The following is a 12,370-nucleotide window of genomic DNA, read 5'->3' as shown; positions in this document are numbered from 1 at the left end:
TAGAATATTGATTGCTATTTCTGTAATAAATGATAAAGGCTTCCAGCACTTTGTACATACAAGGACTTTCTGAGATCACTCTCTAACACTTAACAGAAGCTAGTGTGGTGTTTCTAACCCTAGCACTGGGGAGTTAGAAATTCTATAGGCTCACTAACAAGCCACCCTAGCCTACTTGATGAGAGATTCTGGTAGGGCAGGGGAGATGGCTCAGTAGGTGTGTAAGGTGGTTTGAAAAAGACTGGCCTCTATAAACTCACTGAACATTTGGTCACTAGGGAATGGCATTATTCGGGGGTGTGGCCCAGATGGAGTAGGTGTGACCTTGTAGGAGGAAATGAGCCACTTGGCATGGGCTTTGGGACTTCAAGGGCACAAGCCAGGCCCAGTGGCTCCCTTTCTTCCTGCTGTTTGTCAATCCAGAGGTAGGATTCTCAGCTACTTCTCCAGTTCATATCTGCCCGCATGCTGCCATGCTTCCCACAGTGATGATAATGGACTGAACCTCTGAAACTGTAAGCCAGCCCCAATTAAATATTTACTTTGGAAGAGTTGTTGTGATCATCGTGTCCCTTCACTGCAATAGAACACTTACCAGAACAGTAGATAAATTGCTTGACACACCAGCATGATGACTAGCGTATGTATATTGAAAGTTATTAGCACTGTGAACAGATAGCTGCATGCCAGGGGCTCTAGGAGAGTTCACGTTCCAATACTATATAGAGACAGTCAATGTGCAGGCATGTCTGATGAGCCTCAAGGTCCTGCTGCTGTGTCCTCCCTGCCACAAGAACTTCTCTTCAAGTTGTGAGCCTAAACAAACATCCCCTTCCTTAAGATGCTTTGGTCAGAATTTTATTGCAACAAAAAGGAACGAAGCTAATGTACAGAGTTAGTAATGACATCTACACAACACAACACCTGGAGTCACGCCTCTTCTTCCAGTAAGTTCAGCTACCTTTAGCCTCTGGAGAAGCACAGCAAAGGGACTGTGTAGAAAGCAACTAAAAGGAGAATCAAAGCATAAAATGTTGTCTACCTAAGCCAGCTGCAGAGCCCACCAGCAGGGATATAAAAACCCTCACATAAGCAGTATTGTTAGTATATGCCACAGAACCCAGATGGTTGGGACATAGAAGATGCAGAGATTTCTTAAAAGTGTATTTTCCTTGGATTCAGATGCACGAGTGAGGCAGGTGAATAGAGGAGCTGGGAGAGAAGCACCGAAAATTAACATGAAAGAAACCAGTGACAGAGAAGAAAGGCTGGAAGCCGCAGACCTAAGATTACATGCAAGAGATAGAGAATGTTGATGAAGCATGGGTTCAATGAGAGAACCTGCCTTAGGGAATAAAGTGGGAGAACATTCAAACATGCTTTCTTCAGTCCCTATTCTCCACACACATATTCGCACATGAATCTGCATGCATTCAAAAACACACATGCATGTGTGCACACATTATAGCCTCCCACAAATGGAAAATATTAAAAGAGAGAAATGAAGCAGTTAAATTTATGTAAAGGCTCCAAGGTCATCCACAGCATCAAGAGACTCGTAAGGGAAGGTTTACCAGGCTCATGTTTTTGCCTGATGCCTCCCCTTCTTAACATTAATGTAATAATTATCAGGCCCAGTTGTGCAATACACTATACAGTGATTTACAACACTCTACAGCCGGCACTGAATCAACCTGTCACAGTAGCCGCGAGTCTGCATAAAGTTTTAATTACAAGCATCATAAGATGGTCATAACATATGGAGAAAAATGGATTATGAATCTCTGATGTGCTGAACACTCCTGTGGAGCAACCCTCCTGCCTCCTGTAACCTGCAGCAGAGAGACAAAGGAATGTGGACAAAGCTCTTGTTCCCCTTCAAAAGTAAGCTCAGGGCCAGAGCAGTGGGCATGGAGGAGGGATGAAGAACGGAAGGCTGTAAGGCGACTGCGGACTGGTTCCAGCCTTGGCGAGACACAGCTACTATTTATGTGACCGGAACACACTGCTCCAGATTGGGGTATGAAAGGAAAGGATGAAGCCTGAATTCTTCATGCTCTTTAAGAGCTCTTTGGTGTGTGCATGAGTGTGTGTATGTTTTGGGATCTGGGGTATATATGTGAGGTGTGTGTGTGTGTGTGTGTGTGTGTGTGTGTGTGTCTGTGTGTCTGTGTTTGTGTTCATGTTGCTGCAGTGACAATATTTGCTCTTTCCCAGACAATTCCTCACTGGCCTGGACCTTATCAAATAGGCTAGACTGCCTGTTCAGTGAACCTAGGAATCTGCCTGTCTCTGCCCCTACCAGCACTGATATTACAAGGGTTTGCCACCAAGTGTGCCTTTTTTTAAGTGTAAGTAAGCAAGGTTTTATTGAGGAGTAACAGCTCCCCACCCAAGCTTGACTTCATAAGAATTCTGGGATTTGAATTCAGGTCACCATATTTACACAGCAAGCACTTTTCTTTGTTGGATTATCTCCCTGCCCCTTAGCACCTCTTTAACAGTGTTTGTATAAAGAAAGCATCCCAAATTGATGAACTGTATATTGTTCTTGGAAATTTCTGGTTCAGAAAACATTCCTTGAGAGCACTCAACATGCAAGAGCTCCAATGACTGCTTATTGGGGGTCTTTATCATAATATTTTCTCTGTTAATTTAGTCTTAAGATCTTCTTCCAGAGAATGTAGCTGTCTATGGGAACCTACCCTGGAGAATGCTAGCAGTGAGCTTATGACTCAGGAGGCAGAACTCACAAACATGTATCACAAGACATGTTCTACTCACAGACTCCAGACTCAGCGGGAGTTCTGTGGGAGGTTGACATGAATTTGAGAGGAGGAAGCAAGTTCAAACAGTGAATGCTGACAGGAAGAACTGGGGAACTTGATTAAGGTTCTGTGGTACTAATCCTGTGGCTATATCCTAAGAGGCAAAACTTGCTTTAGGGGCTATGGAGATGGCTCAGTCAGCAACATGCTTGTTAGAGCATGTACTGCTTACTGCCTTTGCAGAGGACCTGAGTTCAACTCCCAATACCCATGGCAGGTGGCTCACAACTGCTTTTAACTCTAGCCCTTGGGCATTGATTCTCTTCTTCCAGCCTCTGAGAACACTGCATTCACATGCATATAGCAAATATACCAACACACACACACACACACACACGCATGCTCACACACACTCACACACACAAACATGAATGCACACAGAAATCAAAACATCTTTGGGAGCAGAAAGAGGATGGGATGGAGGGTCAGTGTGGAGCATAACAGAATGGGAGGGAGAGGGAACTGGGATTGATATGTAGAATAAGATTGCTTCTCATTTAAATTTAAAAGCATTACTAAACAATAATAAATAAAGCATCTTTTTAAAAAGAAAATGATGCTTAGGTGAGTGCATTCAACGACTGCTCTGTCTGTGTGTGAAAGCCTGGATGTCTGATGCATGGGTGGTAACAGATGCAGAATTCCCTGAGGAAATAGGCTGACATTTGTGACATGCACCTACTGTCCCCTCTGTTCCTCCTTTCCTCTTTCACTTCACTCACAATCCCCTGGAAGCTTTAATCTAGACTGGGCCTCCTCTAAATTTCACAAGGGCTAATCTCCATCACAGAGCCAGCTTCATTCAAGGGGAAACTGTTGTTTTCTTCCTTCTAAATGTCCTCAGTTTCCTGTGTCAGCGGGCAAATTTGAAAACAAAAGACACAGGAGTATTGTATTTGTCTCTGGTTTGTTTCCTTAGGTGGTGCGTCCTGCACAGAAAAGAATGTCATGATATCCATTAAGGATACAGAGATGAAAGAACATAGAACCATGAAATACCTCATAATGGACTAGAGAACACAAGCAGATAGCAGTTACAGAGGTGGGTTACTGATACAGCCCTTAGCTTGGGAGAGGTCCTTGGTTCAAATCCCAGGATCAAAAGGGATAAATGAGCAGAAGCAACATCCTCCAGTATATTAAACAATCTGTGATAACCAAGAGCTTCAAAGCTCTGAAGAGAGCTACCTACACCCATATCAGTGTTGAAAGGTCAGGCAATACCAGTTTAACCAATTAGGAGTTCAGTTCATATGCTGCTCCTGGCTGGACCATAATCCCGGGGAGGTCAATCAGCCTAGTAGGAAAGTAGGCCTGGACCTCAGACTGAACAGAGCTCTGAAATGCACCATCCTGGGATATCCTGCCCATTTCCTGCGGCAGTCCATTTGCGGTTCATGTTGGGTCTTGTTTCCTGCTTTTTCTGGGTTAAAATGACAACATTCATGGTGTATAATTTTGTAGCTTGACTGTTGGACCTCACAAAGGGCTGCCTGGTCCATGGTGGATAAGCAAGAAAAGTTGACATCCCCAGCAGCAAGGTTATTAAAAGCATGAGATTTAGTGTTGCAAATGAGGATCACCTCTGACTCTGATCTCTGCCTACAGGCTTCTCCTACTGCGATGAGCAGACCTGCTCATGGTTCTCAAATCCAAATGCTCAGGCAGCTGCTTCTACATTCTAGGCTTGTTGGTGAAGATGAGTCCTTTTGAAACTGTTGCAGAGAGTGGTGACCCCAACCACCTACTTTTTGTTCTAGCAGCTGGAAAGCTACTTCTCAAATGAATTTTTATTTGAAATCATCAAAGCTTTTCCGTCTCTATTTTTGATCATCTCTATTTCTTTTACCTTCCCCTTTCTTCTTTTCTTCCCACCCCTTCCCTTTCTTCCTTCTTTCTCTCCCCCCAGTGGATTATAGACAAATATGTAGATAGTTAGGTGACTGGAGCAGTAACACCTCAGTTCAAGTGAAGATCGTCTACAGGAGATAGAGAGGAATGAATGGCTGAAGAGCTTTACCAATCCACAAGCCAGTGGCTTTCAACCTGTATGTTCCAAAGCAGATATCCTGAAGATCAGGTATTTACATTATGATTCATACCATTACAAACTTGTGGTTAAGAAGGAGCAATGAAATAATTAAGTAGCAATGAATATATGATATAATTTTATTGTCAGGGGTTACCACAACATGAGGAACTTTATTAAAGTGTCTCAACATTTAGGAAAGTTGAGAAGCACTTATGCTACAATGGGTAAGGCTTGACTATAGCTGACTTTAGTCCCTGAGACTCACGTGACGAAAGGTGAGAATCAACTCCCACATGTTATCTGCTGATAATAGCCATATATTTCTGCATGTGTTCTATGCTCATATCATCCTCTCGAAAAGCCACTCACTAACACACAGACTAATGCACACACACACACGCACACACACACACTAATGCACACAAGTAAATAAATAAATTTAATAAAAAATTAAAAATATACTGGCCCAGAAATTTGGAGTGCTACTCTTCTAGCTCAGTTAAAAACACACAAGCACATATAAGATCACACTAATGTTCACAGAATAAGCACTTACACCTAGCATGCCATGTGTCAGAATGATAATGTATGTCTCTACTATGTAGATAGGAATATTGTTGACTAGGTGATGTTTATCATATATGGTATAAATGTAAATTAGAATGTTAACAGAAAGGTCAAGATCTAAAACATCACTAATGGATTAAAACTAATGAATATAAACAAGAACAATGGAGTTCCATGTTTAAACTATCAAGCTAGCAAAGATTATGTGTCCAAGGGTCTTGTCATGTTTTATGAGTGTTTATATGAACCAAAAATTATATGAACCAAAAATTATGCCAAGAGACAACATTGCTTGTACTAAAAACAACAAAGAACAATCTTTGGAGGAGGCTCATTATTTAAGAGTGCTTGCTGCCCTTACAGATGAACAAACATTCAGTTCCCAGCACCAACTTCATTTCACAATCAACCCATAATTTCAAATCCACACAATCCAATGCTGTCTTCTGGACCCCAAGAACATCTGAACTAATGTGAACAATCTTTGAAAAGAATTAGTGTTCTTTTACAAACAATTCAACCCTTTAATTTTTATTTTAAATTAGGAAACACACACCCTTAATATGGGTGCTATAACCAATGTAGACCAAAATTTACAGTCAATATTGTTCATAATAGACTTCCATTAATGCCAAGTCAAATTGGTCACCAGTGTCTAGGAATTGGTGATAGGATATGAATAGACATTTCAGGAAGAACCAATTTGTATAGTAAATAAACGTGAAAAGATGCCTAATCCCTATAGTAATCTAGACCTGAAAATCATATGAAAAACAAAATATACAGGATAGGTAAAACAATCGTGAACAATAAACAAAATGCTGAAGGTATCACCATCCATCCTTTTATTACTATAGCTACTATAGAGATATAGCAATAAAACCACATGCTATTGGCATAAAAGCAGACATATGAATCAGTGGAATTGAATTGAAGACCCAGACATAAGTCTACATATTTATGGACATCTTATTTTCTTTAAATGCCAGAAATACACACTGAAAAAATGTAAGTACCTTCAACAAATGGCACTGGTCTAACTGGATGTCTACATGTAGAAGAATGCAAATAAATCCATATCTCCCAACCTTCATAAAACTTAAGTTCAAGTGGATCAGCCATCACCATGGAAGGTGAGTGAAACAATTACAAGAGCTATAAGGAGTAGATGACTGCAGCAAAACAGTGACCCAGACGTCCCAGTCCCATTGTACATGAACTCAGAGTGTCTGTGAAGGCTCCTGAAAGGCTACCATGCACATGTAGCCAATTCCTAGAGGACTCAGAGAATTTTTAAAACTGAGCACATGAAATTGAAAGGAGAAAGTGGTAGAGAAAATGGGGAGAAATTACAGAGGTGAAATGGAGGAATGATTTGAGCAAAGCATGTTATATACATGTAAGAAATTCTTAAACAAATAGGTGAAGAGGGATACAAGAGGACAGATACTGACCTATGGCATCCACAAGTGTACACACACACACACACACACACACACACACACACGGGAGTGGGGGAAGGAGAGACATGGGGAAATAGAGAAAAGCGAAAGGAAAATTGGGAGAGGGTAAGAAGAGAGCTTAGGTTGAGATAAATCTCTTACTTGGGCAAAGACCACATCATGAAGGTCAACTCAGAACCAGAAGTTGCGACGGGAACCATGACAGGGGATGTCCTTTTGTGTGCTCTGAATATATATTTCCCTTATTGGTTAATGAATAAAACTGTTTCAGCCAATGGACAGTCAGGATTTATCCAGTCAGAAAATCTAAACAGGGGCAGAGAAAGGTAGTAGGTGGAGTTAGAGACCATGTGGCTGCCGAGGAAGCAAGGAAGGAAGAGATCTGGGAATCACCCATAAGCCCAGACCACGTAGAGATACACAGATGAATAGAACTGGGTTAATAATTAAGACAGAGCTAGCCAATAAGAATCCCAAACTGTCAGTAAAACAGTTTATAATTAATACAAGCCTCTGTGTGTTTATTTGGAACAGGGTGGGACAGCATTGTGAGTGGGCTACTATTTTAGGCAAAATGGAAGAACAGCACATAATTCTGATTGGTTATAGCTGTCTTCTTTCAGCTGGTCTATTTGTTACTAAAATTCCCTTCTAGTTATGCTGGTTTGTACACAGACAGGCTGTAGTTAGGTACATAGGAACTAATTAATGGAGGCAGTCTCAGAAAAATGGCTTCCCACTCATTTTATTTACCTTAATTTGTGCATCATCTCTATATCTTTGTTGTGTTAGTACCTCAAAGACAAATATTCTGATGTTCCCCAGCCAGGCTTGAGTTTTCTACAAAATTAATGTGATATGAATGGCTATCAGCCTTTCCAGGTTCTCAGGGTAACACATGCAATGCATTTACACAGTCATATGCATTTGAAAAAGTACTAACCACTATATGATTACAGGTTTGAAGAGAAAACTGACACTAGAGAAATTTCCAGAAACCTACAAGGATGAACCCAACTAACAATCTGAGCAATAGCGGAGAGGCTACCCTAAATGCCCTTCCCTGATAATGAGATTGATAACTAACTCATATGCCATCCTAGAGCCTTCATCTAGTAGCTGATGGAAACAGAAGCAGACACCCACAGCTAAACACTGAGCTGAACTCCATCCAGTCAAAGAGAGGGAGGAGTGATAAGCGAACGTGTCAAGACCAGACTACAGAAACCTACAGAGACAGCTGACCTGAACAAGGGGGAACTCATGGACCCCGGACTGATAGCTGGGAAATCAGCATTGGACTGACTCAGAACCCCTGAACATGGGTCTCAGTTAGAAGGCCTGGGCAGTCTAAGGGAACAGTGGAACCAGGATGTATCCCTGGTGCATGAAAGGACTTTGGGAGCACATTCCCCATGGAGGGATACTCCCTTAGCCTAGAGACAGGAGGGAGGGCCTAGTCCCTACTCCAAATGACTTGACAGATTTATATGATCCCTCCTGTAAGGCCTCACCCTCCCTGTGGAGTGGGTGGGGAATGGGATAGGAGGGAGTTTGGGGGGCATGGGAAAGAGGGAGAAAGAGGGAACTGGGAAAAAATAATAATAGTAAAAAAAAAAAAAAAAAGAAAATGTAACAATGTATTTCACCTGAAACTGGTTAAAATTGTTAGCTCTCTTCACTCTTCACTCTCCATTTGCAAATGTCCCTGAAGCTACTCAGAGTGATTGTAACATCTGGCCAAGACTGCAAGGAGTAAAGCAAGTGATGAGTGCAGGAGGACACTTTTGTGATTTAAAACTACTTCCCTATGTGGTTTATTCAGTTCCATCCAGCACAGGAATGTCTTTCAAGAATATTCCAGATATCAGTTGTGTCATGACTTTGGGTCCGCAGCAAGAGCCTGTACCATTACCTAGACACAGTTCATAGTGTCAGACCGAATAAAGATCAAAAAAAAATTAAAAGAGCAGGATGATTGAGTCAGGGAAAGTATAGAGGAGAGCAAGAAAAGAGACACCGTAATAGAGGGAGCCATTGTAGCTTTTAACAGAAATATGGCACTAGGGAAATGTCCAAAGATCTACAAAGATGACCCCAACTAACAATCTAAGTAATAGTGGAGAGGCTAACTTAAATGCTCTTCCCTGATAATGAGATTGATGACTACCTTATATTTCATCCTAGAGACTTCATCTAGAAGATGATGGAAGCAGAAGCAGACTCACACAGCTAAACACTGAACCGAACTCTTGGAATACAGTTGCAGACTGGGAGGAGTGATGAGCAGAGGGGTCAAGACCAGGCTGGAAAAACCTGTAGAAACTGCTGTCCTGAACAATGGGGAACTCATGGACTCCAGTCTGATATCTGGGAAACCAGCATAGGACCCACCCAGATTTCCTGAATGTGGTGTTAGTTGGCAGAACTGGGCAGTTTATGGAGCCTCTGGTAGTGGATCAGCATTTATCTCTAGTATAGAAATGGACTTTGGGAGCTCATTCCACTTAGAAGGATACTCTCTCAGCCTAGACACATGGGGGAGGGCCTAGGACCTGATCCAAATGGCATGGCAGACTTTGAAGATGCCCTGTAGAAGGCCTCCTCCTCCCTGAGGAGCAGAAAGGGGATGGGCTGGGGGCTGGTGGAGGGAACAGTGGAGGACAGGAAGATGCAGGAACTGGGATTGATATGTAACACAAGCTTGTTTCAAATTTAAATAAAAGAATTATATATATATATATATATATATATATATATATATATATAAAAGAAAAGCAAAAGAAGGAATGAGAAGCTTAAAAAGTGTCTGGGGAAAGGAGGCTCACAATTGTTAAGGACAGCATAAAGCTAACTTACAAATATGTTTCTTATATTGAAAAAGATATTTATTTTGCTTCTATGTACACGGGTGTTTCACCTACATGCTTATCTGTGTATGATATGAATGCAGTGCCCACTGAGGCCAGAGGAGGGCATCGGATCCCCCAGACTGGAGTGACAGGTAGTTGTGAGTCATCATGAGGGTGCTGGGAACTGAAACTGTTAACATCTGGAAGAGCAGCCAGTGCTCTGAACAACAAACTCGTATTCAATCCCCTGTTCCAGAATTCTTAAATTCCGCAGTATCGGAGGCGATATTCACATTCTTACTAATTGTGGCATTTCTGTTATGTACCTTTCCTCTCTCTTTTACAGTTTTATTTTATGTTGTGTCATTTACTTGGACTAGATTTTACAAAGTTGGTGTGAGAGTTCTCCTTGGATTTCTATTGTTTAGCTCCTGGAACTGAAGGACTATTGCATGTTTGTGTGTTCATACATACATATATGTTCCTAAATATAACCTGTTGGATCTATATAATGTTCCTGGTGAATGTTCTCATGTGTCTATATATGATTTATCTACATAGTTATGGTAAAAATCTTAATCACAAAATATATATTTGATTTAAATTGATTATTTAAATGTAACTCCAAATATTATTTAAAGTGCTAGCCATAATGTGGATGCATAAGAATTAATTCAACCAATGAAATTCAAATCACATTTAAGTTATTCTGGATTTTTATTTATTTATCTATTTATTAATTTTTATTTTTCAAGGCAATGTTTCTCTGTTTAACCTCTGCTATCCTGGAACTCACTCTGTAGAATAGCTGGTCTTAAACTCACAGATATCTGTCTGCCTCTGCCTCTCGAATGCTATCTTTACAAATATTACAGCAACCAATTCCTCTCTCTCTCTTTCTCTCTTTCTCTCTCTCTCTCTCTCTCTCTGTGTGTGTGTGTGTGTGTGTGTGTGTGTGTGTGTGTGTGTGCGCGCGCGCGCGAGTGTGTGTTTGTGTGTGCCTGTATATGTCTGTATGTGGTATATATGGATGTTGTGGTAGATATGGGTGTGGAAGTGTCATGAATATGATGGAGTGTGCATATAGTTTGGATGTTTATATGTATAGCTGTGTGTTTTAGTTAGAGTGACTATTCCTTCAGAGAAACACTATGATCAAAGTAACTTGGAGATGAAAGGATTTACTTGGGTGATGCTTCTGAATCACAGTTCATCATCAAAGGAATTCAGAACAGGAACTCAAGTAGTGCAGGAACCTGGAGGCAGGAGCTGATGCAGAAACCATGGTGGAGTGCTGTTTACTGGTTTATTACTCATGGCTTGCCCATTCTGTTTTTTGTTTGTTTGTTTGTTTGTTTGTTTTGAATAGAACCCAGATAATCATCCCAGGGATGGCTCCACCACAGTAAGCTGGGTCAACTCCATCAATCACTAATGCTCTACAGGATTGCCTACAGCTTGATCTTATGGAGGCATTTTCTTAATGAGGTTCCCTCCTCTCAGATGACCTTAGCTTCTGTCAAGTTGACATAAAGTTCTCCAGCACAGTGTGTATGGTTGTGATGTGTCTATGTTACATAGGTGTGTTTATGAGAGTAAACAATTAGATCAGTAACGTTTCTGTTGCTGTGATGGAATACAGCTCCAGGTACACAGGAAAGGCAGCAGGAGCTTGTCTGGCAGTTAGGAAACTGATCACATTTTAACCACACAGAGAAAGAGGAAAGGGAGTGCGGCCAGGCTATAAACCCACAGAACCCATTCCCACTGATGTACTTCTCCCTGTAAGCCTCCACTTCCTAAAGGGTCCATAACCTCCCTACAGCACCACCAGCTGGGGACCACGCCCTCACACTCGTGAGTCTATGAGGGACATTTCACATTTGGACTACGAGAAACATTAACCAAAGATCAGCAGGATAGCATCAATTCTAAAGACTGAGCTCAGTTGAGGCACTGAAACTGTGTATCACTAAAGACTTGGCCTGAAATTGGAGCTGATTATGGATATAGATGGGTAAATTTAAAACTGAAAGGACTTGCCAACCATGCCTTTTGATATTTTCTGATCCCATATCTTCTGCTCCTTTGGAGTTATGTGACTCTAATTCACCTGGAACCATCCAGAGCCCCTCCACAGAGATGTCTTCTGTGAGATGCCCATTCTCCAGAGTGATTTCCCTGGCCCTAATGACTGTTGATCATCACAAACCGTTGAATGCAATCATCCCTTTCATCCCTGAGTTACCTAAATTATTCCAAATGATCAATCCTATACCTCTTTGCCCTGCTTCTCCTATTCATCCATGAAAACACTTGGCAGGCTGTGTGCATTCCCTCCCATACTTTAGCTTTTCAATCACCCTGGTCTGTCCCTGCCCCACCCCACCCCCGGCTGTAGAGGGAAGCCCCCATGTAAAGAACAGAAATCTTCTTCCTTTGTGCCATTTTCTTTATATCTGTGTGTTTTGTTTCCATATTGCTTTAATCTTATGCTCCTTGAAAATAAATATCCACTACTTCTTTGGTATAAAATAAAAACTAGATAACAGTTTAAGAACTAAGTCTGCTCACAGACCAAAAGAAAGGTACACTGGAAATAAGGATGCAGGCAAGACATCAAGAATG

This window comes from Phodopus roborovskii, unplaced genomic scaffold, assembly GCF_943737965.1.
Source record: "Phodopus roborovskii unplaced genomic scaffold, PHOROB, whole genome shotgun sequence".
NCBI classification, from domain to species: domain Eukaryota; kingdom Metazoa; phylum Chordata; class Mammalia; order Rodentia; family Cricetidae; genus Phodopus; species Phodopus roborovskii.
Note: the sequence above shows the minus strand (reverse complement) of the source record.